General features: G+C 41.5%; 1 long non-coding RNA gene across 1 annotated transcript; it reads left to right on the plus strand.

The window, feature by feature from the left end:
* On the plus strand, window positions 1–27,843 carry LOC125426973. The gene is made up of 3 exons (XR_007243613.1): window positions 1–232; window positions 5,200–5,286; window positions 25,487–27,843. It is a non-coding gene; the product is annotated as an uncharacterized LOC125426973 (long non-coding RNA).
* Window positions 27,844–27,941: the final 98 nt, after the last annotated feature.

The following is a 27,941-nucleotide window of genomic DNA, read 5'->3' on the forward strand; positions in this document are numbered from 1 at the left end:
GGTGTGAACAGAAGAATCAGAAAAGCTGAAGCAAGAACTTCTTTCCTCCGTGGCGGCAAAAGAAGAACTGAGGCAAAATCACTCCTCCCCTCCCATTACATGACCATTTGGGCAGGAATTTTCCATCTTCGATGCTGCAGAGCAGACAAAAGCTTGTAAATCTTTCTGTGGCAGGCCTGCAGGCCCCAAGGTGTGTCTGCATAGAAACCCACTCAATGACCTACAGTTACTGGTAAGTACAACTCTGTATTTCCAGCTTAATTAAGCCAGGTGCTCATATTCAGTGCTGTTTAGCAGTCGGCTGGCAGTTTTAATTTGTTTCTTCCTCATCATCCTTCTACTCCTTATGTTACCTTGTGCTTGTTTTTTTCACACTCCTCATTTCTTTTTTTTCCTGTTGAGTTTATTTTATCTCTATTAGTAGCTTAAGTTCCAGTTCTCTCCCTGCCTCCCACCCCCACCATTTATGCAAGGTAGTTGGAGAGGTGAGAAAGTGAGGTTTGTAAGAGTGATAGAGGCTGATCGAGAGTTATTTGTTGTTTTCTTTTAACTTTCATATCAATCTGCCCATTTTTTAGTCCCACTGTGACAAAGATGCTCTCTTCTTGCAAGTTGTTTGAAGGTATCCCACGTGTTTAAAGGTATCCCATGTCTTTGTGTGTTTTCAGTAAGATCATTGTGATGTGTGCAGCTTTTCATTATAAAGGAAATGTAACACATAAGTTATTCCTCTGATAACTCCAGAAACATCTGAAACAATCAAAAACTGTGGCCATTATCAAACATGGTTCTGTTCATATTTGACCTGTGCTGTTAAAGATTGGAAAGGCAATCATTTAACATCACTAAAGAATTGATCTGAATAAGACTGGTATGGGGAAAAAGTCACATAAAATAAAATCTTCAAAAAATAGACATGACAAGTCAGCAAAGTATAACACAATGTGTTAAATTACATTTAGAAATATACATTTGAAGGGTACCTGTTTCAACAAGCATCCAGTTCAAAAAATATGTATTTGTTTCTTTTAATTAACATTAAAATTTGTGTTGAGGGCATAATTTATGTATGTTTTTATTTATTATATTTATACCCTGCCCTACCCCCAAAGGGCACAAGGTGGCTTACAATGGCATTAGAAAGTATGTCATGCATGAAAAGGCCACACAGTAGCTATTTGTTGTTATTTTTAAGATAACATTTATGTTCCAAGGCTAGGTTTACCATCTGGCTTTTTTTCCATGTTCAATTTGGACATGCCCATTTGACCTTGAAGGAAGTCAAACTTTAACAGTACCAGCTGTACAAGGGAAAAAAACCCCTGTCTTTATCCCCCTTCAAATATCAATCATGTCATGTATATCGGATTTGCTAATAATACTCTGAAAGCAAAGATTGGCAACACAGCAAAAATCACTGCTTCTTTTTTTGAACAACCCCCCCCCCCCATTCATGCCCATGAGTTAAATGATATGCATCATTCAGAAAGATAGAATACTTGGAGCCCAGAAATTATTGGAAATGGAGAGCTCAAAGATTTGACAGGCTAAAATAACATTTTTAATCTATCACAAAAAAATTGGACATATGTTTGGTAGGACATCCAACAAAGATATGTGTGCAGTGAGCGGAGAACTCAAAAGAACCAATTCCATATTTTAGAATATGAACATCTACTTCTTAAGCTTTTGAGGAATAATTGTGTCTTATCTTTCTACTTGATTAAATTCAACGGTAGCTACCACAGCAAATCTATGACATTTTAGTACTTTGCATCATTTCACTTTCAACCATTTTCCTCAGAACCACTTGGCTGTATTTCTATCCTCAGATAATCCTTGAATTGACATTTGAGGTACTGAGGTATGCTGCACACAGTGGAAATGAAGAGCAGAAGCCAGGGATCCGTTGGCTGACTTCCTCTCCCGACAATTGTGTAGCTGTCTCTTTCATCAGTAGTCTGAATGGAGATACTTATGCACAGCCAAGGTGCTGGATGAAGCTTGTTGGAGCTGGGAAACATCCAACAACCTACAACTGTACATAAATGTAGTTGGATCAGGACTACTGTTTCTGTATTGCAGTTTATCCGCTTTGCACAGCCAGAGGCTGATTTTTCTTTGTCTTCCCATTCCTTCAGCAGGCTAACCCCCCCGCCCATGCCCAAATTGGGAGATTGGAGAACCTGTGTGGACAAAGAACCATGGGGAACAGGAAGCTGTACTGAGGAGAGGAATAGATGCAATTGCTCCTCCTGCCTCTTACGCTAGTGAAAAGCTGATAGGACCCAACCCTTTAGTATCCACTTTTTAAAACCACAGCCATTCAGATTCTAAATCCTGAAGCAGTAAGGTCTAAAAGTAGTTAAATATGAATCTATGCCAGGGTAAAATTATGACTTTACCAGCATCATTAAGAATATAGTTGTTATTTTGCAGTGGTATAGTTCACAGCAGGAATTTAAAGATTTTTTAAAAAATCTGTTCAAAACTTCTGTTGTATTTTTTTTCATTCTTTTGGAATGTATATTATAGTTTTTCTATTTGGTTTGATGTTCTAGGGTTTTACTCCTCCTTTGTTGCAAAGTTGTCTTTGCAGTGTAGGCTTGAGCAAAGTTACACTCTTCTAAGCTTCTTAGCTTCAATTGACTAAGAAGGATGCAGGTCCATTTAGGATTATATTGTTGCTCAGTCATGTATCAGTGTGTATTGTATGTATTTAATTTATAGGGTAAGCCGCCTTCAAGCTCTCTAAGGAGGAAAGATGTCTAATAAATATTTTAAATAAATAAATATGGTAGTTGTACAAAAGATCTTGATTATTTCAGTTCAGTTATATGAGCTCAGAGAGTATTCTCTATCCCATAGGTGTCAAACTCGCAGCCCTCCAGATGCTATGGACTACTGTTCCCATCATCCCCTGCCAGCATGATATTGGCAGGGGGTGATGGGAACTGTAGTCCATGACATCTGGAGGGCCGCGAGTTTGACACCTATGCTCTATCCAGTTCTTTGGCATCCTTCCATCTCTAGAAATGTGATAGTCTCTTATTACTGTAGAACATTTTTGCTTGCACGTCTAATAGCTGCCCCTTCGCGGTCTTATTCAGGAGATATCATAACTTGCCTTATTCAAATAGGCTCTAAAATCCCATTCATAGGTGAGCCTATATGCTGGCTAGATTCAATATTATGCCATCCCCGACTCAAGGGCTTACCGAGCGATAAGAGGCTATGTTCCTGTAATCCGGGGCAGCCGGATTCTATTTTGCATATCCTTCTACACTGCCCGTTATACCAGAAATTAAGATCCAGTTTGTTAACCCAGGTCATCCATCCTATCGAGGCCCTCCCAGAGTCAGATAAAGTAATTCTTCTTTTAAACTGTAGTGATTTTAATGGTTGTCTCACAGTGGCAAAGTTCCTGACCGAGGTCTGTAAATTGAACTCTTGATCGATGTGAAGTTATCTTTACTATGTGGGACCTTTTGAGCGCGGGCTCACAGTCCCCACCACAGCTTCCTCCCCTGGTCAAATGAATTTTGCAGCCGCGCAGCAGCTACGCAGGACTCCCCACAATCCACTCAGGGGCTGTCCTGATTGACTGCTGCACTGTTCTGGGGCAGGATTTTTTTATGATCAAAAGGATGAAACCACGTCTCCATGCTGTGCCGAGGAATCCATTTGTATTTGAACAGACGCAATACACGTTTATGCCCATCTGCGCTCAGAACGACGTGGAGACATGGATTTTTAGTGTTAAAAAGAAAAAATTAAAACTCAGGCTGCGTGTGCATAGCGCACACCCCACCGTTCCCTAATTGGATGGAGGGCTCCACGTCACCAGCAACGGCAGGAAACTTGAACCCAGAGTCACCCCCAGGTTTCCCCACTCCCCCGCGTGCCCCCGTGCTCAGTGTAGGGTTTTTGAAAAAGTGCTCGACCAAACAGGAACTGAAATAACGCATGCAAAGGAGGAAGGAGAGTGACAGAATTGGGATCGCTGCGTTGCTGTCGCTGAGGTAGTGGGGAACGCAGCAGGCCCCCAGATTATTTGCCGCAAGTGCCCCGCAACTAAAGGTGAGTGGGGAAATGACCATAGTTCCTATTTGAGTGAGACAGAACGAGACGTTTACAACTGTGCTTGGAAACTCTAAATATGGAACTCCCAAGATGTCATCTAATGCAACTCAAGTTAATTTCATGTTACATTTTTCCTTGAGTTGAGTTCCTTGAGTTCTCCATTCAGATTTTCAGTAAGGGAGCATCTGCAAGTGGCATTACCACAATTCTGGAACAATCTCCCAATGGAGGTGTGGCTGACCCTGGCACTTTCAGTCTTTCGGAAGCCGATGATGACAGTTTTATTTATGATGGCAGGAGTGGTTTTTTGTATTTTATTATAATTTACATTATATGTTTTGAGTTCTTATAATGTAGCTAATAAATGTTCTAAAATCTAAATAAACGTCATGTTAACTATTCAGGATTTAGAATTTTAATGGTTGTGGTTTAAACCATTTTTCAAGTGTGTAAAGGCAGTGGTGGGATTCAAACATTTTAACAACAGGTTCCGATGGTGGTGGGATTCAAATAATGACTGTTAAAAAGTATTTTTTAAAAATATTTTTCATATCACTCTTTTATTTTAAGTTTTAAAAATATTAATACTTAATAAAAAATATTTTAAGCATTAAAAAAGTGAAAAAGGAAATTTTAACAATAGGTTCTACAGAACCTTCGGAACCCCCTTCGGAACTTTGTGTAAAGGCCATTTCAGATTGGGTCAACAGTGTATGACCAAGGGGCTTTAGGCTTGCCTTCTGTGCCCTCTTCCCAAATGTGGATGCTATTTGCCTGATTGAGGAAACCTATGTGCCCCACATCAGTACATGCGCAGCTCCTGATGTGACAAATAACCGCTGGGTCTGTTTCAGGTCAGGAAAATGGTGAAGCAGGACAGGCTTAAGCTCCTCCCCACAAATTGTGGTCCTGATCCAAATTAGACCTTTACACACTTGGAAATGGAGTTTTATCTATTTATTGATTTAACTGGTATGCTGCCCTTCCCCTTGTGAGCTCAGGGTGGCTTCCATCATATTATAGACAATAAAAACATAAATTACATTTCAATTAAAATCTCAGATAGCAGCTAGCCCATTCACCTGAAATATACTAAATACTAAACCTTTCTCATAGGAATGGAAATCCAAAACCCAGGAAAAAAGAGGACTTGCAGCTAATATCTCACTGAAAGAATGGGTTGGTAGAGGACATGTGGAAAATGTAAGTTCTGCAATATGTAGTAAGTGTTTTGAAGAGCTCTATCAGAATTTTAAAAAACTGCATGGTTTTACAGTGAACATGAATTGGACTGATTACTGTTAGAAATCTATATCTTAAAACACTTACCCTGCTTCTCCCCCCCCCCCCCAATTACTCTCCATCAAATCTTCTCTGTAGTCAAATGATTTTTTTTTCTGTAGTGAACAACAAATATAAAACATCAGTCAGTTTTCAGACTGTCTTATTTTTCTCCAAAGATTACAAGGAAGGCAATAATTTGCATCAAATAGATGCTTGTGAATTTATCGTGTTTGTTGAATACAATTAAACTTTTGCCCAGCTCTACAGGAGCTGAACCACAGTTTATACCATCAAGTGAAAATGCAAAGAGGCTTATTTTATTACCTCAACAAATGCAACCTTCCTTTTACATATTTAATTGTCATGTAGTTATTTTATAACACTGCAGGTAGTGTTTTCACACTGGAAATCTATTTGCTTTTGTTGGCGTGCATGTGTGTGTTTTACATAAGTGGTACTTCCCATGAGTGAGATATAAAGATAAAGAATTGGAAAATGACATTCTTGACACTTGTGAACGGCATTCTAAACAGCAGGGGCTAGGAGTTCATTTCCAGCATAGCAGCAGAAACTGCAGATAATGTTTATTAATACATGTCGTTTATTATTAGCCTTGCTCTTTCCAAAGCAGAACAGACAAGTATTGTTTAACATTTGGTCTCATTTTGGAGTATGGTTTCCTATGTAGAAAAGATGAAATAGTACTCAAAGTTTCAAATTATGACTGGGTGGCTAGAGAGACAGCTTATCAGTGGTTGCCGCTGGAGTAGTGTTAACTGTGCATGGTTTTATAGCATGCAGTACCAATCAAGGTCAGCAGCATTCATTCTCCTGTGCCGCCTTTGTTTCTGGTGGCAGCATGGTCACTGAACAACATAAATAAATGTTGCTGTGAATGCTTTAAAGCTAAAATACAATAGAACATTTTCTTTATTTAAATTATTTGTAGCAACCACCTTTTTCAGTGGGACTCAAGGTGGATTACGCAGAGTGAGTCAATAAATCAACAGAATGGCACTTTCAGTAAATTATGAGATAGGTTTTAGGTTGTAGAACCAACCAGAAATTTTAAAAGAGAGCACTGAAGCAAAGCATAAATGTTAACATGATACATTAAATGAAGCAAAATGACATAGCAGGGTCCAACTTACAGCAAATCATATACACTAGTGGAATCCTTCCTGACTTCCTCAGGCGGACTATTGCACAAGGTGGGGACCACAACAGATAAGGCATGTGTATGCGCAGTTGTTGGTTTTGCCCAGTTGCATGTTGGCACAGTTGGGATTTTGACAGTTTAATCCTTACTTCCATGCTAAGTGTTATATTTATCTCTGTTCTTAAGCCTGTACTCAGTAAACCATCTTCTTCTGTTTTAAAAAAATAGTTTATTTGTTAAATTTACCTCACACCATAGCTGTTAGTTACAGGATTGAGTGGCTATTAACTTCCAGTCAAATTCCAACCAAAAACTTTCTTCCCATAGGAATCCCCAGCGCAGTAGGAAAGACAGGAAAGTGACGACTCCTAGTGAAGTTTTTAAAAGGAACTCGCTGCAGAAAACTGCCACAGTGTGGTTTCAGCATTGTTCTTGACCACCCACTCCCCAGATACTACAGTCTTCAACACAGGCTAATTCTGCATTGGCCAAAAATAGCGGTGTGAAAACGGTGTAAAATGGTTTAAAACAGTGTAAAAGGGTTTATGCTGTTTTCACATGGCTATTTTTGGCTCATGCGGAATCCGCTGCAGTAATCCTGTTTATGCTGTTATATGGTTGGCTAGCCAGGAGGCCAAAGGGAAAGGAGATTGTTCCTCCTACTACCTTGCTCTTCCAATGCTTCACCTGTTGCATCATCAATGAAACTTCTAGTGTACAAAGAAAAGCTACCATTTAGGTATCCTGGCCCTAAACTATTTAGGGTTTTAAAATGCTTTAAAGCACTTGAATTGGGCTGGGAAGCAAACAGGCAGTCATTGAAATATTATTATGTATGGAGAACGAAAGGTAGATGAAGAGAATGTTTTATTGTACAGCTTAGAACCCACCAATGGTAAGAACTGATCTAGGGGTTCAACTGTCAAACACATCAGGAAACATATAGGTATAAAGTACTATTCAAATATGTATCTAGCTCTTGCTTACTTAAAATGCTTACATAAAATGAATCTTCTTATACTACTATGAATTATATATATTTGGTTACACTCAAAATGTGCAATATATTTTTGTTTAAAATGCACACTAAAGCCTTATAGCCTTACTAGTATACAATATAAAATCCTACAAATATACAATACACTAAAATTGGTAACCGAAAGCAACTTTTGTTCAACTTGGTATGATGCAAAACTGGATCCCTGTTCTTCTTTCACTATGGCCTGTTCTGCATGGGCCAGATAGACTGGCGTGGTGCCAGTAAAACGCTGTTGTGGGGGAGGACTTTGCACCGCTACCACTGCTGGAGCACAATGGCAGTGGTGCATTCCCCCCACAATGGTGTTTTTTGGACTTGCTCACTGAGCAAGTCTTTTGGAAAATGCTGATGTGTACCCGGTGCTGAGCGAATAGCACCAGGTGGACACTGGCATTTAACCTGGGCTAGCGCAGATCCCTCTTACCTTGTCCCCCAGCCACCATTGCTTTGGAGAGGCCAGGGGACACTCCTCCTGGCCTCCTGCCCTGGAGGCATTGCCATAACCATGGAAGCATGTCCCCTGGCCTCTCCAGTTCAACGGCGGCTGGGTGACAAGGTAAGATGGATCTGCATTGGCATGCCTGTGCAAATGCAGCCCCGCAGGCCACTGGGGCACCGGGGCCATTCGCAGGGCACCATACAAACTATGTGGGGGGTGCACTGGTGGCAAGTATGCTGGTGCACCCCCACTTGTGAGGCCCGTGTGGAACGGGCCTATGAGTTGTGGAAATTAACTATGTTTTACAAAATGGTGAAAGGTCAGATTAGAAGCCATGGCACTTAGTCTAGTCCGGTGTTAATTATAAAACCAGCAGTGAATATATTTTGAAATCACACACAGCAAACACAGGGTTTTTAAAAGCTGTTCACTGTTTAGATGCAGAATTTTCCCTGTTTTCTGTAAGGCAAGCTGCTTTACTCTTCCCACAGGAAATTAACCAAGAAGTAAAAGAGAAGAACTTTCTGTAGGAATAGCTTTTCATTTCAGGAAAATGAGTCTCCCAGAGATTAGCACAGACGTGAAATTCATACTGTTTTCACCAAAGTTCCCCAGATAGCAATCATTCTTTTGTTTATTGCCAAGAAAGATCTGGAATCCGCCAAGGAGCATGTAGATCGTACAGTTATTGATTTGGTTTCCAGTGGTGAAAAAATTGCCCTGTGATTTTATAGTACAAAGATTTTGGTGCTGGAGTCAACCCAAATATCTAAATTCTCATAACCACTGGGGATGTAGAAAGCACAGATATGGAAGAGACTTTGGTCCTTTGCCATGGGATTCAGAAGATAAGACAGTACTTTGTTATTAAAGGAGTAGGTTTATGTTGTCCAGAATCTTATTTCTGAATCCAATCCAGATATGTCTTCATGTTATTCAAAGAAGGAGGTTCTCAAAGGTGATGGTAACTATGCTGTCTGGACTTTATTCATTAATTGGTACCAGCTCTGACAAGGAAAACATTTAGATCTCTGCTTTTTTATTCAGAGACAACTGAAAATTTATGCAGGACAGAAAGAAATGCCAAGTAGACACTATACTGAATAACCTTCTGTGGCTCCTACCCAACTTGCATTCAAAACATCCCATCCAAAATTTACATACAACATCAGATACAGTCATTTATACTTTTTTCAATTTAGCAAGACATCAAAGAAGGTATAATGCAAAGCCTGTTTCTCATAGTGCCAACAACCACCAGCATTTTAAGTTTTAACCACCAACAACCACAGACAATAATACAGGTCTAGACTTAGAGTTCCACATGTGAAGTGAAACTCAACAGAGTGGACTTTACCATCTCCTCTTTCAACTTCGGTCATAAGAAGAACCCTGCTTATGCAGACCAGTGATCCATCCATCATGCTTCAAAGAGTGGCCAATGCTTTATCCCAGAAGGTCAAACTAACAATTCAGAAAGGCCTTTCCCTGGTGTTGCCTCCCTAGCACTAGTATTCAGAGGTTTGCTGCCTTTGTGTATGTTTCCTTTAGTCATTGTGACCACCAACTATTGATGGACCTATCTTGCATCTAATTCTCCATTCAAGCCATTCATGCTTGTGGTCATTACTACATCCATTGGCAGTGAATTCTACACTTCTGTTTTCCATTGAATAAAGGAGCATCTCTTTTTGTCTGTCCTGACCTACTGGGCATCAGATTCATTGGGTGACCCAAACTCTTTTGTCTAGACCAGGGAGAAAAAGTGCTCCCTATCCACTTTCTCTTGGATGCAATGCCTTCACAAGATGCAGCAGAAACCTTTAATGGCATACAAGTAAAATAGATAGAACATCTGATACAATTAAGAAAATTTATATACATGTACAAAATTAAAATATACATATAGGAATAAAACATCAAGAAAAACCAGGTCTAAAACAAAATATAATTGAGAACGCTTTATAATAACAATATGAACGAACCTGATAGTTGACTCCAAAACTTCTCCTGACCCATTATCTAAAAAGAAAAGGGTTTTCTGCAGAGGTGTATCCAGGCAAACTGGAGCCCAGGGACAAAACCTGAATTTGGTGTAGCCTCCATCTCCTATTAGCTCCCATTGGAAACAATGGGGAATAGGGGCACCCCTTTTGGGAGTCCATAACTTTGGATCCCCTCAACCAAACCTCACCAAACCTGGTTGGTATCATCAGGAGAGTCTCCTGAAAAATCCCTGAAATTGTGGTGCTGCTAGCCTAAGAACTGCGCCCCCTGCAGGCAAAAAACAGAAAAACACTAAAAAATAGAAAACACACACAAACAAACCTGAAATTTTTACGTCCTCCACTAGGGGGCGCCCGGGGACATAAGGTTCCTCATGTCCCTAGGCAAATACGCCACTGGTTTTCTGTTGATCCATAAGATCACTATTGCCAGGCAGCCAGGGTATTAACAGCTTCTCCCTGGCCACAGAATATAAAGGGCAATGATGGTGGACAGACTCTTCTCAATTCATATTGCAAATAAAAGATATTTTATGGCATGCTATTTTTAATTCCCTACTAAGTCTTAGAGAAGACGGCATGATATTGCATCTCACCAAGGCAATCGTAAATTGAAACTTTGGTTCTGAAAGCAACATGATGAGGTGTATGTGTGTGTCAGCAAAGCTTAAAATACCATAAGGAATTTTGACTCTACTAAGAGGCTAAACTCCTAGCAGCATCATTCAAGACAGAATGGTGACAGCTGAGACTGAAGATTAAACTCAAATCCAGTTTTTCAGATTAGAGCCTGCCACTTTTAACCACTACACCTTGCTGGAGCTGTTTAATTCATAAAGGGGAGGGGAGGTGGCATGGTATATAGCCCAATCTTGTCAGATCTTGGAAGCTAAACAGTGCCAACACATGGAAGGGAACTCTGCAAGGAAGACAACCCCACAGGCACAGAGACTGCACAAATACCCAGACTGAGCACTTGAATAGATGGAGTTTGCTGTTCCTATATTTAGTGTAACTTTATTTTGTTATCTAGTAAAGTTATTCAAAACAGCTAACTCACATCTCTGCTCTTTTATTACTCTACTGATTCATTGCAATACAACACATTTTCATTTAAAATTCTCTGCTGAAAGCCCTGTGACTGCAAAAATGTAATTTCAGTCGGTAGTCATGATAGTCTGGTGCAGCAACAAGATCACAAAGCTACAATCAATGTATTGATCTTTAAAGTTCCATAAGACCCTTCTTTTGTTTTTACATGAAAGGATTATAAATAATTTTTTAAAGCTATAAAACAAGATTCATTTTTTTAAAAAAGCAAGAAGTAGTAAAATATCTAGAAGCAGTCAGCAGCAAAAGACTGGTAAGCAGTATCAAAATACCTTAAACATAAAATGCTTTGGAAGAAAAATAGAGTGGATTCAACCACATTTTTCTGATATAAAAAATGTAAGGATGGTTTCCCTTTGAGCACCAAAAAGGGTATGATGGGGATTATGGGACCTGCAGTTATGAAAGCATGTGATGACAGAAGCTAAAATAAGGAGGGAACTGGCATGATCGAATAAAAAAGCTAATGTATTGATTTAGAGACTAACAATGTAGTCAGGGGTGAAGGAGATATGGAGTGGGTGGGTATGGCATGTCTTTCTCACCACCCCCTCAGTGCCTTAAATGGCCCCCAATTCTGTTCCTTCCACTGTCCCCCAAGAATAAGACTTGTTTGGAAACTGAAAACTGCTGCTACCATATTTAAATTAAACAAATATTTTAAATGCTTTATGAATTAGTTATTTGCTTTCCAAGGAAGCCCTGTGCTATATTTAATTCATGAATTTTTCCTTTCTGAGGTCATTGGACTGACAGACTCAAACTGTAGCGTCACAAAATTCCAGATTTCATTGGCGACGAATTCGTACAAGAAGTCAAAGAGACACGAACAAGTCAAGCTTTTCATTTGGTTAATGGAGAACAGATTCTCAAGGGAGAAAGGTTTTGGATTATCACACCATAATAGCAGAGGAAGATAAAAGACACATGTAGGGTCAAATAAGGGATTGTTTCAAGCAACCTGTTTTGCTTCTTGATAAAGTAATTTTATCAGATGTGTGGGAATCGTTAACAGTTCATTCAGTTCATAAATCCAGGCATCCAGTCTGTGCGAACGGTCCCGGAAGGGGTGCGTCGGCGCCGTTTATGCTGACGCACCCCTGCAGCGTGGCCGTGAGGAAACGGCCAGAGAGAATAGGAGGGAGAAAGAAAAAATAGGGACTGCTGAGTATTTTTTAGGCAGGCAGAGTTTAGGTCAGTGATGGCGAACCTTTTCGAGACCGAGTGCCCAAATTGCAACCCAAAACCCACTTATTTATCGCAAAGTGCCAACACGGCAATTTAACCTGAATACTTAGGTTTTAGTTTAGAAAAAGCAGTTGGCTCCAAGGCATGCGTTACTCGGGAGTAAGCTTGGTGGTAGTCGATGGCTTTGCTTTGAAGCAACCGTGTAACTCTTCGAACAGGTGAATCACAATCCTAGGAGGGTTTACTCAGAAGCAAGCCCCATTGCCGGCAACCAAGCTTACTCATGCTTTAGTTCTTCGCATGAAAATCAGTGGGGTTTAACAGCGCTTAACAGGGTTACCTATACTGCTTCCCCAAAACTAGGTCTTAGGTTTAATGCTAATAATCGAGCCCAGTGGCCCAGGCTTGCCTAGATGTGTGTGTGTGTGGGGGGGGGGGGGGGGAGCAATTCCCCCCACATGACAAACTCTGTGCACATGTGCCCACAGAGAGGGCTCTGAGTGCCACCTCTGGCACCTGTGCCATAGGTTCGCCACCACTGGTTTAGGTGCTGTTCCTATTAAAAAACAAGAACAGTGAAGTATTCATGTTTATCTGGATATTAGTTTAAAGTCTGAGTCCAGTAGTTGTCTTGGTTCTATATGGAACAGATAGAGGAAAAAACAGATATGTGGAAAAAACTTTTTCCCAGACTCAATGTGATGCAGAGGAACTTAAGATCCTGAAAGGCAAGAAGCACCTAAAACTTCTAGGAGAAGAACTGAGAATCCCCCTGAAATGCTGCCTCTTAAAAATAATTATCGGAGTGAAACAGGTTACCATTACCATTTTGAGGAAATGGAACATATAAGGATGTTTTGTTCCAAGTTTTAAAAAAAATCTGATGAGAACAACTAGGCATAACAGTGCTATGCTACAAATGAACAAAAATGTAACCCTAAGGATGTCTGAGGAAAAATTAGAACTTCAACCTGCCAGAGTTTCAGTAGCTGTAAGAGTTCTTAATTTTGCTTTTAGAGAGTGAATACAAATGAACAACAATAAAGTCTTCGCGTGAACAGATTCTGTAGTAGAAATTACTTTTGGATCTTGGAAGATGAGGATCGTTTAGGTCTGGAAGGAAGTGAGCCAGGAGGTGTCTTGAAGGACACAGGTCATCCAATAGAGACTGTTGAGTGCTGTTTAGACTACAAAACACAGTAAAGTGTAGTAAAGTTTGGTCTGATTGCTGGTCTGATTCCCCCATCCGCAATATTTTTACCTTCTCCCAGCCCCTCCCTTTCTCCCCATTGACAGCATTCCCACTTTTCTCCCCATCCCCTTTCCTTCCACAATGTTTTTACCGTTCTTCCTAACCCCTTCCTTTCTCTTCATTGACAACATTTTAACCTTTCCTCCTAGTCCCTCCTTTTATCTATATTGATAAGGTTCCTATTTCTTCTGAGTGGTCAGGAATTTACTGAGATCTTGTCTGTGGGAGGAAGTGGACTGTAAAGTTATCAACCTTGAGCGGGGGGGCATACTTCAGATTTCCCAGAATGATAACTTATTTCTAGACTGAAAAAATGAGTTCCTGTGGAGGAAATGGCAGTTGTACTAGATCTCTACTGAGCTTTATTTCCTCTTCCAAACTCTACCCTCTCTAAATTTCATTTCCAAATTTCCAGAAATTTCCCATGGTGGCCTGCTGTGACCAATTTGTTTAGCACTTTGCAGTTAAAATCTCTTGCATCTGTACCAATTTGGAGTCCTCCTCCTGGTTTCTTGAATATGCTGGAGGGGGGTGGGTGGCTGAGTGGGACCTGGAGACAGGGAAGGCTTCCTTGAGAGAGTAGATGGTTGAACCTACCTTTGAACAGGTACTGGTGCTTAAAGAGGGAGCAATGTGTTTAACCCCACATTCATTAATCTGTTATAAATTACCAGCTCTTTTTGCAAAAAGGCTTAAGTTCTTGTTGTACATGTGGTAGCTTACTAGATTGTGCTTTGTAATTTAACGAAATATAATTTTGTAATATGTTTCTAAAACGAGTACAGTTCTTTCATTAATGGTTTTAGTACTGATTAGGACATTGCCTAGGCCAGTGGTGGCAAACCTTTGGCACTCCAGATGTTATGGACTACAATTCCCATCAGTCCCTGCCAGCATGGCCAATTGGGCCTAGGCAGATGTTATTATGGCTGTTTTTTCATGGCCAAATTGCCCTGTGGTAGATCCCAGATCTTACGTGCTGTGACACTTTCCCCCCTGTTTCTGATTCAACCTCCTCCCTGCCCGGCCCCATTTACAGTCTTCCTGACCGCCGTGGGGGCTGTCCTCAGGCCTGCTGGCTTGCCTAGTGCCACTTAGGGAGTGAGGCACTTGACTCAACGCTTCCAGCTTGCCTTTGCCAGTCGCGCCCTCCAAGCTGTGCGTCTTCTCCCACACAGCCTTTCACAGTCACGGATAGCATGGACCTGGAGTGGGGTGAAGGAGGAGGGGCATGGGGGTGATTTTTCTGCCCCCCAGATAATTAAATTGCCTGTGTTTGGGGACATTTGTTCCAAGGTATTGGTATAAGCATACAGTGCTTATGGGTGCCATGCTGGAGACCCATGGATTACATTATCTGTTTGGTTCCAAACATTGTCATATGATTGCCGCTTATCCAATTGGAACTGTAGGACAGATTTCAGAAAAGAAGATTGCATTACATGAAAATACAAGCATTTGCATGATTACTCTTTTTCCATTATGATTTTCTATGATATAGTCTGGAGAGCATTTCAGGCAAAAAAGGTTGTAAAATATATAAATAAAAAGTCCATATTTTACTGGAGCATTGATTGCTATTTCCAGCCTTACACAAAACCGGGCAATAGTATCCAGTCCACTGGTTTTTGATGGTGCTGATGAAAGGCCTGTATGTTGCTTTGATGTTTAGTGCACTTGCATTAGATATTGATGATCAAATGGAAGTCATACATTTTTAACAGCATTATTAGAAAATGCAGCAAAACTATTTCACGGTCTCCCCATCTTGGCATCTGTTACCTACTGTGCTTTGCACGTACCTCACGAAACAGCTCAATCTGCACTATATCTCTATACTGTCAGAGTGATATATATTTTGTCAGTGAGAGACGGTATCTTGAACTGAGCCACCACACAAGAAGCAGATCATAAGGCAACAGGAAACATAGGCAGTAAAAAAGCAACATTTCAGCCTCCCAGATTTTTAAAGTCTAGGACTTTTGGTATAATGAAAAATGTGAAATCATCCCCTTCAGTGTGCTATGCAAAATGATGAGATCTACCAGCCCTTGAGAAATGTTGATGGCCGTGAAAAATGCTTATTATTCACATAAATTGATGGCCCCCCCCCTTTTTAACATCTGTGGACCCTGCTGTCCCTCTTCTCTTCTTCCCCTCCCCCCTTTTTTAGGGGATCTATTAGTAGGGCTGTTGCCATTAGCACCTGATGTTGGGCAGCTGCATTTTTTAAGCGGGGTTGATTTTTAAAATGTATAAGAGCAGATCTATTTAATGATTACTGATTTTATTGTGCTCTAGCTATTTGTCTGTTCACCGCCCTGAGCCCTTCGGGGGAGGGCGGTTTATAAATATAATAAATAATAATAATAATAATAATAATAAATCACTTGATGATTAGGCAAACGTATTGCTACTCACACTGAGCTGACGGATTCCAAAGAGCAAGTATAAAGTACTGGGGAGGAAAAGGGATTATGTGTCACAGTGTATTGTATTTCTTTCTTCTTCTCACTCCTGTTTCAAAGTCTGAACATTCATGTTCAGACTTTGTCCACAAAGACAGGCATCATTTTCTCCCTCACAGGTGAAGAGCAGGTCAGATCATTGTCCCCTCCAGTCTGCTTAGGCTGACTGTTTTCTAAGCAGCAGGCTGGGGCGGGGCAGGGCGGGGGGAACCATGTTCCTGCCCATTTCCAATCCATTAGCACCTATCAAATAGGTGGCACGGTGTTGCAGCAGCCCAGTTCTTGACATCTTCTGGCTTCCGTTGGCCTTTCAGTTGCTTCTCATTCAGGAACAAAGATCTGATGTGATTGTGAAGCAACTGAGAAGTCTATAAAGAGTTCTTAAAGCCCACAGAGAACTGGACAGAAATAAATGGAGGCCTGTCAGGAACACCGAAGCAAACAGAGTTTAATTTATTTGGCAAAGTTCTATTTTGTAAAGTATATTAATTTGGAACAGCAAGAAAAATTATGCAGTGACAGAAGAGAAATTTGATATGTGGCGGTAGAAGAGACCCATTTCACTGTAGAGATTTGCAAGAAAGGGGTATTCATTAAAAATCAGTTAAATTTGGATTTGAGGGTATTGGACCTCATAATGCCTTGCAGGGAGAGGGTGAGATATAAACAAACAAACAAACAAACAAACAAATAATAGGCAGACTACAATGGAAGGGTTAGGTGAGATTTAAATACCTGAAGAAGATTTTTTCCTTTTAGCAGCTATGACTGGACATCTTGAAATTATTCCTTCCCCCCCCCCCCCCAGGACATTTTTTTCAGTTGGGGGGGGGGGATTGAGACTGCTGGCTACAGGTTAAAATTGCCTTTTTCCATCATTTTTTTTGGTTCAGCTTTGTGGAATGCATTGCCCTGTTCACGAGGACTTGTGGAGGGATCTTATTTCCGTCCCTTCTACAATTTCCTCTTTATCTTTTCTGAAAACTCTCAAAGTCTCTCCCCATCTGGCTGTTGTGGATTTTCTGGGCTGTGTGACCATGATCTGGTGGGGTTTTTTTCCCTAACGTTTCACCCACATCTATGGCTGGCATCTTCAGAGACATGTCACGGTAAGATGCATTTCTCTTCTCATCTCCTGCTTCCAGTTCTCTCTTTTCTACCCATCAGGCAACCTACCTTTATCTCTCCCCCCATTCCTACTGTCAGCTTTCCCTTCTTCCCTCCCCGCAGCAGCCTGCTTGCTGGGAAAGAGTGTGGTGAGGTTTCAGCTGCTGGGCTGGAGAAAATGGGATTACCTGCACTTGGGGGGGATGTCATGCCTGTATAAAGCCCTGACATATTTCTTCTTTTCCACCTCCAGCTATATTTATTATTTATTTACTTCTTTATTCTGTCTTTCTCTGCATCTCCTCCATTTTACCTCCTCCAAAAGAATAACTTTATTAAGGAAGGAATTAGAGAGAAGCTATACTCAGCCCAAGGTGAGGCTCCCAAAGGCACGTGGAGATTTGGATCCTGGGTTACTCCCCCAGATCTGGGATCCTCGAAACTCTAATCAATATAGAAGAAGAAGAAGAAGAAGAAGAAGAAGAAGAAGAAGAAGAAGAAGAAGAAGAAGAAGAAGAAGAAGAAGAAGAAGAAGAAGAAGAAGAAGAGGAGGAGGAGGAGGAGGAGGAGGAGGAGTTAGATTTATATCCCCCCCTTTCTCTTTCATAGGAGACTCAAAGGGACTTACAAACTCCTTCCCCTTCCCCCCTCACAACAAACACCCTGTGAGGTAGGTGGGGCTGAGAGAGCTCCGAAGAACTGTGACTAGCCCAAGGTCACCCAGCTGGTGTGTGTTGTACAGGCTAATCTGAATTCCCCAGATAAGCCTCCACAGCTCAGGCGGCAGAGGGGGGAATTAAACCCGGTTCCTCCAGATTAGAATGCACCAGCTCTTAACCACTACACCACTGCTGCTCCTTTGCAGGCTATATAATGCAGACTTTGGTTGATTCCACACAGCATAGTTTTACAGGGTTACATTCAGAATTTAAAAATGAGGTCTATTTTATCCCAGTCTCTCCCTTCGCATGGGTGCCCATTTCTATAAAGGAATCAAGTTAAGACCAGGAGGAAATACTCCAATTTCTTTTGCACAAGCCCAGCTTTTTTGTTTTTATAATAAAGATGCAGCATGCATCCTCAAACATCCCCGGTGTGCTCCATTCTGTTTTGCTCTTCCCCCGCAAAGGCAGTGCTTCTTATTGACGGATCCACAACAACAGCAAGAAAACCAAGCAGGACACACACACCTTTTCTCTAGCTTTGGAAAGGAGCCTGTGCGGTGAGCAACACAGCAAGCATGTTGTGCTATAAAAAGTAAAAGCTTTTGACCAATACTGGGCAGAGCACTATGTCCCATCCACATTTAAAGGTGTGCAAGAAACCACAGCACGAGACACTCACTATCACCACCCCGATATACTAAATAACATTTGACTGGCATTTGGTGCTGTCATGGAATGAGAGCATCCTGCCAAGCAGGCGCTTCCCTCCCTCCCCCCACCCCTGACCCCATTGGGAATGTGAGCCCAGAGCTGTGGGGCTGGGCTATCCGGGCTTTGGCTTGGCTAGCGAGCAGTGCTTGGTGACAGTGAGTGGGAACAGGGTGATCACTCATGTTTTCTCACATGGGCTCACTTGCCTGGCTCCTGAAAGAGCAGTCAAAGGGCAGAAAACTTGTTTGGGGGATGTTTTGGAAAGGGCAGGCAGTAACTCAGCAGAAATGAAACTGACATGCAGGGAGATCAGGCAACGGGGTGGGAAAAATAAATTGGTTTTGCTCCAGTGGTCTTCGCACAATTCCAATTTTGGAAAAAAGACTGACATTTTAGCGTTTTGGCTAACCTGGGACAGGGCAGCACCGGCACAGGATCGGGAACCGTTGCAAACTTCCTTGCAGCCAAACTGAGGAATTTGCCGCGCTCGACACCGGGTCATTTGCGGGACAGGGTGGGTTGATTCTTGTGGTATGGCTGCCGCTGGCAATGGCGGCGGCCGAGCAGTCGACGATCCAAGTCAGGTCAGATTGCAAGTCATGCTTTGGTAGTTCTGCTGTCTTGTGGCCACCGGTACGTATCCCTCAAAAAGCAAAACAGCCCTAGAAAAGGCCCTTTTAGTGGGGGCCCCACACTATGGAACAACATTCTAATGTCCTAAAGAAAGCCCTGATAATCTGTCTCTCAGAAAGAAACAAAAACAGTTTTTCAAGAACTGTTTCTGTGTACCAATTTGCTTCAGTTGTCCGATTGGTGTGGTTTACTTTGTGGGGCTTCCTATTTTACTCTTATTTGTAAACAGAGTTGGGTCCCACATAGTAAGAAAGCTGGACTTTAAAAATATTAACAGTTTGACTGTGGGAAATACAAACAACTGTAATCTATAGCAGTTGACATGCAACCATCTGGGGAGTCAGCCATCTGTAGTATATCCACCTCCAATTCTGCTTACCTCTATATGTGATTGAATGCATAATAACTGGACAGTAAAATTTGACATATGAGCAGCTGCTCTGTATGAACATTCCACGGTTGGATGCCCCCTATACTGCTTGTCTACTTACAAATACCTTTGCTTTGGTCTCTTCTCCTTTACATGCAGCGAAAAAATCTTGGTGATCTATGCCGGGTGGTTTTTGGGAAAGGAAAGCACTGGAGACTTTTGTGCCTTTCAGAAATCTGAACATGTACAGGTTGTAAAAAAAAAAAAAAGCCCTTTAGGTAACCAGTGCTATCTGAGATATGAATGACAGATATGAGTGAGATAGTTTATTTACCTGATGGCCCTTGAGTTATAAGCCGCATCATTCAAGAGCTGCAATTGGCACCATCTACACAGACCTTCTGGCCCAATCCGAAAACTGCTGTAGAGGGCCTTGACAATAATATTTTGTTCCCAATTCTAACGTTATCTGATTTGGAGAGCATCATTTGAGTGATTTGTTTGGCAATGCCAATAAACTGGATGATTGTTATTGTTTATTTCCATCTATTCTATATATGAGAAGCCACTTTAGGGTTTATTTTTTAAAAAATCAAATGAAAACACTAAAATATAAATGTACTAATGAAATAAACAAAAAAAACCCCTGACCTTGTCCAGGCTCCAGAGACTGATAAACCAGCCACTTCTCCCCAGCCCTAGCTTGTACTTCAATTTAATTAGTTTTAATTTGTAATTAACTCACCCCTTGGGGCTTTGAGTACAAGTCTCCGTTCTGTCAGTCTAGACAGCCCAAATGGATTGTAAATGCTGCTTGGTGCAAAATTGGACCAAACCAATCCACTAATTGAACTCGCTACTCGCTCAAGCAACCTATAATCCCTTACCTTAGCCACATCCTAAAGAAGAAGTAAAAGGAATCGTAGAGTAGAAGTCCCGCTTGGGGAAACTGACCCCTCAACCTCTGATGTGCTATCTCTATTTGATTAAATTGATTAATACACAGTCAATTCTATTGAAAAGTTGTTGATCTTCCTTTACAGTCTGCATAATGTAAATAGTAAATTACAAAATCTGAGACATTTGCTACACTATTAAAGGTGATGTATAATCTGGTCTAAACTTTGCACTTATGACATGGAGTTTTCTATTTTCGCTAGATATACCAGACAACAAAGGTTGCCACATGTTGGCTGTTATGGGATTTTGGGGAATGGAGCTGTGGTCTGGTAGCTTTTGCTCCTAACATTTTGCCTGCATCTATGGTTGGCATCTCATGCTGATGGAACAGTGCAGAGTGATTGTGTGGTGGGGTGCGTGTTTTGTCCACCACCCAGGTAGGAGGGAGTTGAGGCACATTTGCATGTGTCCAGGTAGAGTTCATTTGTAGTTACAATCATATCTGCAGCTGCTTTTGCAATCACTTTTTGCAACTGTACCTGCAACTATATTTGCAACTGAATTAGCATCTGGGTGGCTTTCGTTTGCAGTTACATTTGAATGTCTATGGTTTTTTATTTTGGTGTTTTTAGTTCCAGTGGCCAAGTTTTGTTGATTTTCAGACTCTGTATCTCATCAAATCCATCTTGATGTTTAAATATTTCAATGGCTTTCCTATGTAGTTTGACATAGTAGCTATCAGAGTTGTTAAGAATTTATGTGTCTTCCAATAAAATCCTATGTCTGGCTTGGTTTAGAATATGTTCAGCTACTGCCAATTTCTCAGGTTGGATTGGTTGGCTGTGCTTTACATGTTCTTTAATTCTTGTCAAAATGGAGTTGTCTGCTTTTCTCCCAGGAATTCAGATAAAGATTTTGGTGATGATTTGATGTGAATCCACTGATCTTTGGATATTTGCATTAGGTGCACAGGAGATGATGGTTTAATGATTTCAATTATCTACCCAGTCTTTGTGTTCTGATTCCAAGCTTTCTAAAACCAAAATGCAGACTGTCTATCCTTATCCATTTGCATGATTCTCCTTTGACATACAGGCTTTAGATACAGCCTCTATAGCTATTCAAGGAAGTTATCCATTACTTATTAGAAAATGCCAGACTTCTGAGAAAGGTAAAGGGAAATTGCATTGAAATTTTAAAAAGACCTTCAAAAAGCCTTATTGTGGGGAGCATGGGATCTGCATGGATAAGGCATATGGGGTGGAGGTTGAAGTAAGGAGGAAAATTAGGCGAGATTTAGTTAAAAAGCTAGCTTGATCCAACTCATCACATGAACAATCAGGAATGTGGTCAGTATAAGATTTAAATTAGCAATGCCCCATTTGTTTTTAAAAAACTTTCCTATGGCTGCATACTGTCAAGATGTGTGTCACTGAACAGGTTTCTGTTCACTTCATTTATACCCTACCGTTTTCCCTAACAGGGTTCCAACATGACTTAAAGAATTCTCCTATACTCAGTTTTACTCTCACTATTATTCTTTGAGATAGATTGGTCTCAGAGTGTGTGACTAGCCCAAGGTCACTCAGTGAGCTTTCATGGAAGAGTGAGGAATTGAATCTGATTCTCTCAGATCCTAGTCCAACACTGTAAGCACTAAACCATGCTGACTGTCTACACCAGATTAAGGAGCTATCGGCACTGGCAATATCTGTTGGAGGAAAAGAAAAGAGACTGTATCAGGATGGGCAGCTCCATCGAAAGTCAAAGGGAATGGAACATGGGGCCAATGTGGGACTGCTGTCCCACTACCTCCAAGCGGGCTTTCTGCATGGAGAACAAAAGAAAGCTCCAAACCTTTCCCAATAGGGCTAACAAGACTTACACCAGTGGTGGCGAACCTGTGGCACTCAGAACCCTCTCTGTGGGCACGCACGCACAGAGTTCGTCATGGGGGGGGGTGGGCGAGAAGAACTAAAGTGCGATCCTTTACCTGAGAGTAAGCTCGATTGCTGGCAATGGGGCTTGCTTCTGAGTAAACCCTGCTAGGGTCGTGATTCACCCGTTTGAAGTGTTGCACAGTTGCTTTACCAAGCTTACTCCCGAGTAACGCGCACCTCAGAGCCAACCATTTCTTCTAAACTAAAAGCTCAGTATTCAGGTTAAATTGCCATGTTGGCACCTTGCGATAAATAAGTGGGTTTTGGGTTGCAATTTGGGCACTCGGTCTCGAAAAGGTTCACCATCACTGACTTACACTAACAAAAGAGTGGTATTGGGGTGCTGCACTTCTGGCTCAAAATCAGGAGAGAGTTGACCAATGTCCCTGTCCTGCCCCTCACATTTGGGATGCCAGTGCAGCCCACTGCAGCCCGGTCTTCTGGGTTTTGCTGCAGTGAGGCTGAGAGCAGTGGCGTATTGCCCGTAGGGTATCACATATCCAAGGGTGCATGCCATTTGATCACGTGCTGACAGGAAGGTTGGGGAGGGCAGGAGCCGGTCTGTGGCCATGGTGCTCACCTGAGCTGCCTGCCATCGAGCATGGAGGGAGTCACTGTTGCTGAGATCTGGAGCACCACGTCTAATCCCAGCTTCACCCCGTCTGATGAGCTGCAGAAGCTGTAAGTGGAACCGGACCAGTGGGGGGGGGGGTGCAAGGAGCTGGGCAGTGGTGGTGAGGAGCCAGGTGGGGAGGTGTGGAGCTGGTCATGCCACAGGCATGATTTTCATTTGGTATGCCTCTGGCTGAGAGGTAGGTGGGTGCTGGCCTGGCTGCCTCTTCTGCCAGGGCAAATGCCCTGGGGAGGGCAAACGTGCCAGCTCAATACTGCATCACTCCCTCAAGTACTTTTGCCTCATCTTTGAATAGGGCTGTTAGACACTTTTTCAAAGTAATTGTGTTGTGGCTGTTGAAAAAGGTGAAGGGCATCTCTCCCTGCAGGTTTTCATGCATGTAAAAGGGTGCTGGTCATATACACGTGACAAGACACTTTCTTCCTAAGATTTATAATATTTTCAGATGAGTACATTTGTGGTTTGGGATGGGTTTTCTTTTTGTGGTAAGCATAATTTTCTTTATAGCTTAGAATTTTTGAAAATAAGATTTCTCACTTTTTTTCTTAATCTTGGTACCATAGCATAAAACCTATTTTGTGTCTCCCAAAATATAATTAAATGCTGCATCCTGAAGAGTCATCGTTTTGGTTAGGAACACCCTTTTAAATTTAATTGTAGATTGAATCAACAAGCAACTCTCCTGAGATTCTCATAATAACCATGAGAAGCCTTCGATTGATTTCGATGGAGTCCTCCTGATGAATTTAAAAAAAGCAGGCTCTAATATAGCAGCTTGGGTGTTTCGTTTCTGATAGGAGATTATGCACATATTTTTGGAGTGATATTTCAAGTGTGCTTTCATTGCAATCATGCTGTACTTGGAAGAGCTGTAAACAGATTAACAAAACCAGCACTGTACTCTTCATAAATAGTACTTAGACTCAAAATTAGACTCGTCAGAAGCAGATCATCATTTTAATTTCTTGCGAAGTGAAAAATGTGAGAGAAATGTAATATATTTATCTCAGATTTAGGGGTAGGATCCAAATTAACCTGCACAACTGCATTTGAAGGCCAAGAGTAGTTTTTGGCTTGTGTTGTTTATCAGCCTTCAGCCCATATGGTGAGCTGCTTTTGAAAGTGAGGAAGCTTTCCCAAACACTTTGTGATATTGCTTCGCTGTTTAATAGTGTCAGTCATTCAAGGGTAGGGGAAAGATTTGAAAATACAGCTTGGTATATCTCAGTCTTTGTGTGGGCCTAAAAGGCTCACTAAATCCGTGACTGTGAAAAAGACTGTTCCATTCATTCAGAAGTGAAGCTTCCCTCTTATCTTTTATTTTATTTTACTCACCCATACAGAAGACCATTAGAGAGAAATGGAGTAGAAAGGTTTTTGACAGTAGATTAATCAGTTTATAGAAGATATCGTTTCTCTGGTAACTTTTCAGAGATAATGTAACAACAACAGCGTGGATCCACCAGAAGATTTCTGCGTGCCCTTGTGGAAGTGAAAGTCGGGGTGCGAGGGAAGCCCATGATGGCCTCTTGCACTCAGTTATATGTGACACATCTCAAACTTCTTTTCTGCTTGCACAATATTTTGAGCAGTTACTGAGCACTATAACATAGAGAGGCAAGTCCTAGGTATTGTATAATATTGCGCAAGTGTAACTGTGTTAAATCTGTTTATGCTTGCCTACCTACATTATTGGATCCTGTTAGTGTCGGGGTGTGCTCCTCTTGCTTGCCCAGATGTGCTCCTCTTGCTTGCCCAGCTTCTGCCTCAATAAAAAGGGTTGCGGTCCATTTTAATTCCAAGACGTGTCCTGTGGTTATTCACTAGATGGAACCTCTGCACATCTGGGCGCAACTATATATTTAATTGAGCAGTATGTTCCCAACAATGAACCAGAAAAAGCAAAGGACTCTGAGAGATGTTGTCCAGAGGGTTCCCTTCCAAGCAAAGATGGGCTGACTGGACTACAGCCTCCACAATCCTCCACTTTATTAACACAGTCCTCACCTCCCAGAAGGCTACTGGCTACCCCCCACCCCTTTGCAAAGCCAGGATCCTGCAAAATTTTTTAGAGCCTATTGCATTTTCTCATCTAAGAGGAGTGCAGCTCCTGGTCCAAAGGGCTTAGGAAACCAACTAAAGTTGGCCTCAGTCCCTGGAATGCCGCTGAAATGCCTCCTCCACTCTGCAGCCTCATGTGGCAGAAGGCCAGTGGTACAAAGGAAAACTTTCACATTCAGCTGCCACAGAGCCACATGGTAACCCACTGGCAAAGTTACTGCCCCTGCATTATCATCTGGGCCCAATTTGGTGACACAAATGGCAATGAAGGCAGCGCAGGGGTCACACCATTTCAAATGTATCTTCCCTTCACCCCTTTGGATTGCACAATTACAGCAGTTATTGAGGAAGAGATGAGGCACCAAACAAATTGAGTAGATACCTTGTATGAGCCTGTGCCATTATACAACTGAGCAGCTAACTCTCTTCTTTCACAGGAGTGCCCTCAGCTGGCTCCTTGACTTCTACCCTTCAAGAAGACTAATAGTGACACCCTCCCATGTCTGGGAGACAAGCTCTACAAGCTTCAGGAATAAACCTCATCCAGCAGCAACATTCTTCAAGAAGAGTAATCTTGACACCCTCCCATGTCCGGGAGACAAGCTCTACACGTTTTGGGAATAAACCCCATCCAGTACACCCTCCCAAAAGAATTTTTTTAAAAACAGGTCAAACAGGACTTCAACATACATAAAAGGAGACCTGGGTCAATTTTAAAATATACAAACTTAAAACAATACATATAAGACATACATCCAAGGATTTCTCACCCCTAAAGGCAGTTTATCCAAAATTTCACCCTCACTCATATGGCTGACACTAAGCATCCCCACGCTTAGTTGCTAAAGGCAACTAAAACAAGCTTTATATGGGTGAAGTTCCTTGAAACAAGCTTTATATGGGTGAAGAGAGACCTTAACCTGAAGGCTCCATATCATTTATACAAATGGAGAGACCTTACAAGTACAAGTTTACATTTCAGCAACCAGAAATACAAACATTTCCATGTCATGCAATCAGAATAGCCAAAACTACATTACAAATCAGAATCCCCTTTCTCCTGGATCATCTTCTTGCAGATCTGGAACAGCACTTCAACAGTTCCAGCTCCAAGCTCCAAACAAACAGATAGCAAAGTCCCAGGGGCAGCAGGAAAAATTGCTCTTGAATTCTCCAGGCAGGTTGGCAACGAGTCTCAAACATTCACAAAATGGACTGGCAGTCCCATCTCTGATTGCTTGAACAGAACCACACAAGTTGCAAAGTGTCAGGGGCAACAGGAAAAGTTACTCTGAAGTTCTCTAGGCAGGTTGGCAACCAATCAGGTACTCTTCCTTTCTCTCCAAATGCTCAGAACCTTCTTGATACTCCCTCCTCCTCAGAAGAAGGTCCATATGGAAGATAATATTTCATCCAAGACAAACCACACAAGATTAAATTTGGTGAATCAGAGATGTTCTGCAACCGATTCTCACCCTTTCAATTTTGCAGAGTAGCCAAGGGTAGCAATACTGCTGCCACCGTGTATGAGCCCGTGCTGTCATTCTGGCCTTTCAGTAGCTTTATAGACCATATAAGAAGCAGACTACAGACTCCTGCAATCAGTTTTGTTTTTTATTTAGGAACAGGAGACAGAAAGTCCTCTTAGATAATCAGGAAGGAGCAAATAATTCATAACAAAGCAAGCCTCACAGCATACGGAGAAAAAGAACCAGCTTCTCCTCCGCACCTTCCCCTACCTTATCTGACTTCCCTCATTAACCCGCAGGTGGCTCCAGTCATACCAGCCATTACCATTAATCAAGCCTCAGGTGTTTTCATTCTGAGAAAGTGATCTTTGTTTCCTGCAGGCGATGTTTCAACTGGTAGTGTTGTTTAAGGCCATAATGCAACTCTTGCATACAACTGCAGATATCATCCTTGGACTGGTTTCTTGATCTGTGCAAAAACCAGGAGTTGTGAAAAACCTAGGGTGCCTTATAAAATCAAGAAACCTCCTATTTTCCCTCATTTTTACCACTTAGTTTTCTTTATGTAGCTTATCATATTAAAATAGGTGAGGGGTGGAAAAAACAAGAATCGAGTAGCACCTTAAAGACTAATAATATTGCAGGCAGGGTGTGAGCTGTTGTGAGTCACAGCTCACTTCTTCAGATAAGGGGGCAACTCTTTACAAGCACAACAGCAAAATCCAAAAGTTCATATTTTATTATTATCTTTTGATGGTTGTTGTGAATACATCTTAATAATTCTTGGATTCTGTGATTACACTTCTCCATATTTGATTAGTTTCACGGATATACCTTGCTTTTTTCTTATTTAGAATATACAGAGCTCTTCACTTGTCTCGTTACTATTATAATTCTGTCTGCTTTAACATTTAACATCTTCTGACATGTTGCTGCCATTCTCGTTGAGACTGACAGAAAGTAACCAACCAGTGCTTTCAGTTATTCTTAACAAGACGTCCTAGGAATAAAATTCTGATTTTTGTCACTTCACCCTAGCAGTGGAACTGTAATGAAGCAAGACTCTACAAGAAATGGCAGCAATTAAATTTGGTGAGATTCTTGGGCCAAACATGTATCAGGCTTTTAAAAAATTGTGCCTTATCTTACTAAATGGAGATGTTAACTTCTTCAGAAGTAATTTTATACACATACACTCAAGATAAATACAGCACACATTTTTAAAATATTGGCATTTTTGGTAAAATATACCTTTTATGATCTTGGATTAACAGAAGCCAATTTAAGGATATAACTATATTTATTGAAACTAGGCAAAATTGGCTTTCAAATGCTGTACTACTCGAAGTAACAGAGGCCCCTTCCACACATGCAAAATAATGCACTTTCAATCCACTTTCAAAGTGTAACCTCAGCTTGTGGG

This window comes from Sphaerodactylus townsendi, linkage group LG02 (assembly GCF_021028975.2).
Source record: "Sphaerodactylus townsendi isolate TG3544 linkage group LG02, MPM_Stown_v2.3, whole genome shotgun sequence".
NCBI lineage: Eukaryota > Metazoa > Chordata > Lepidosauria > Squamata > Sphaerodactylidae > Sphaerodactylus > Sphaerodactylus townsendi.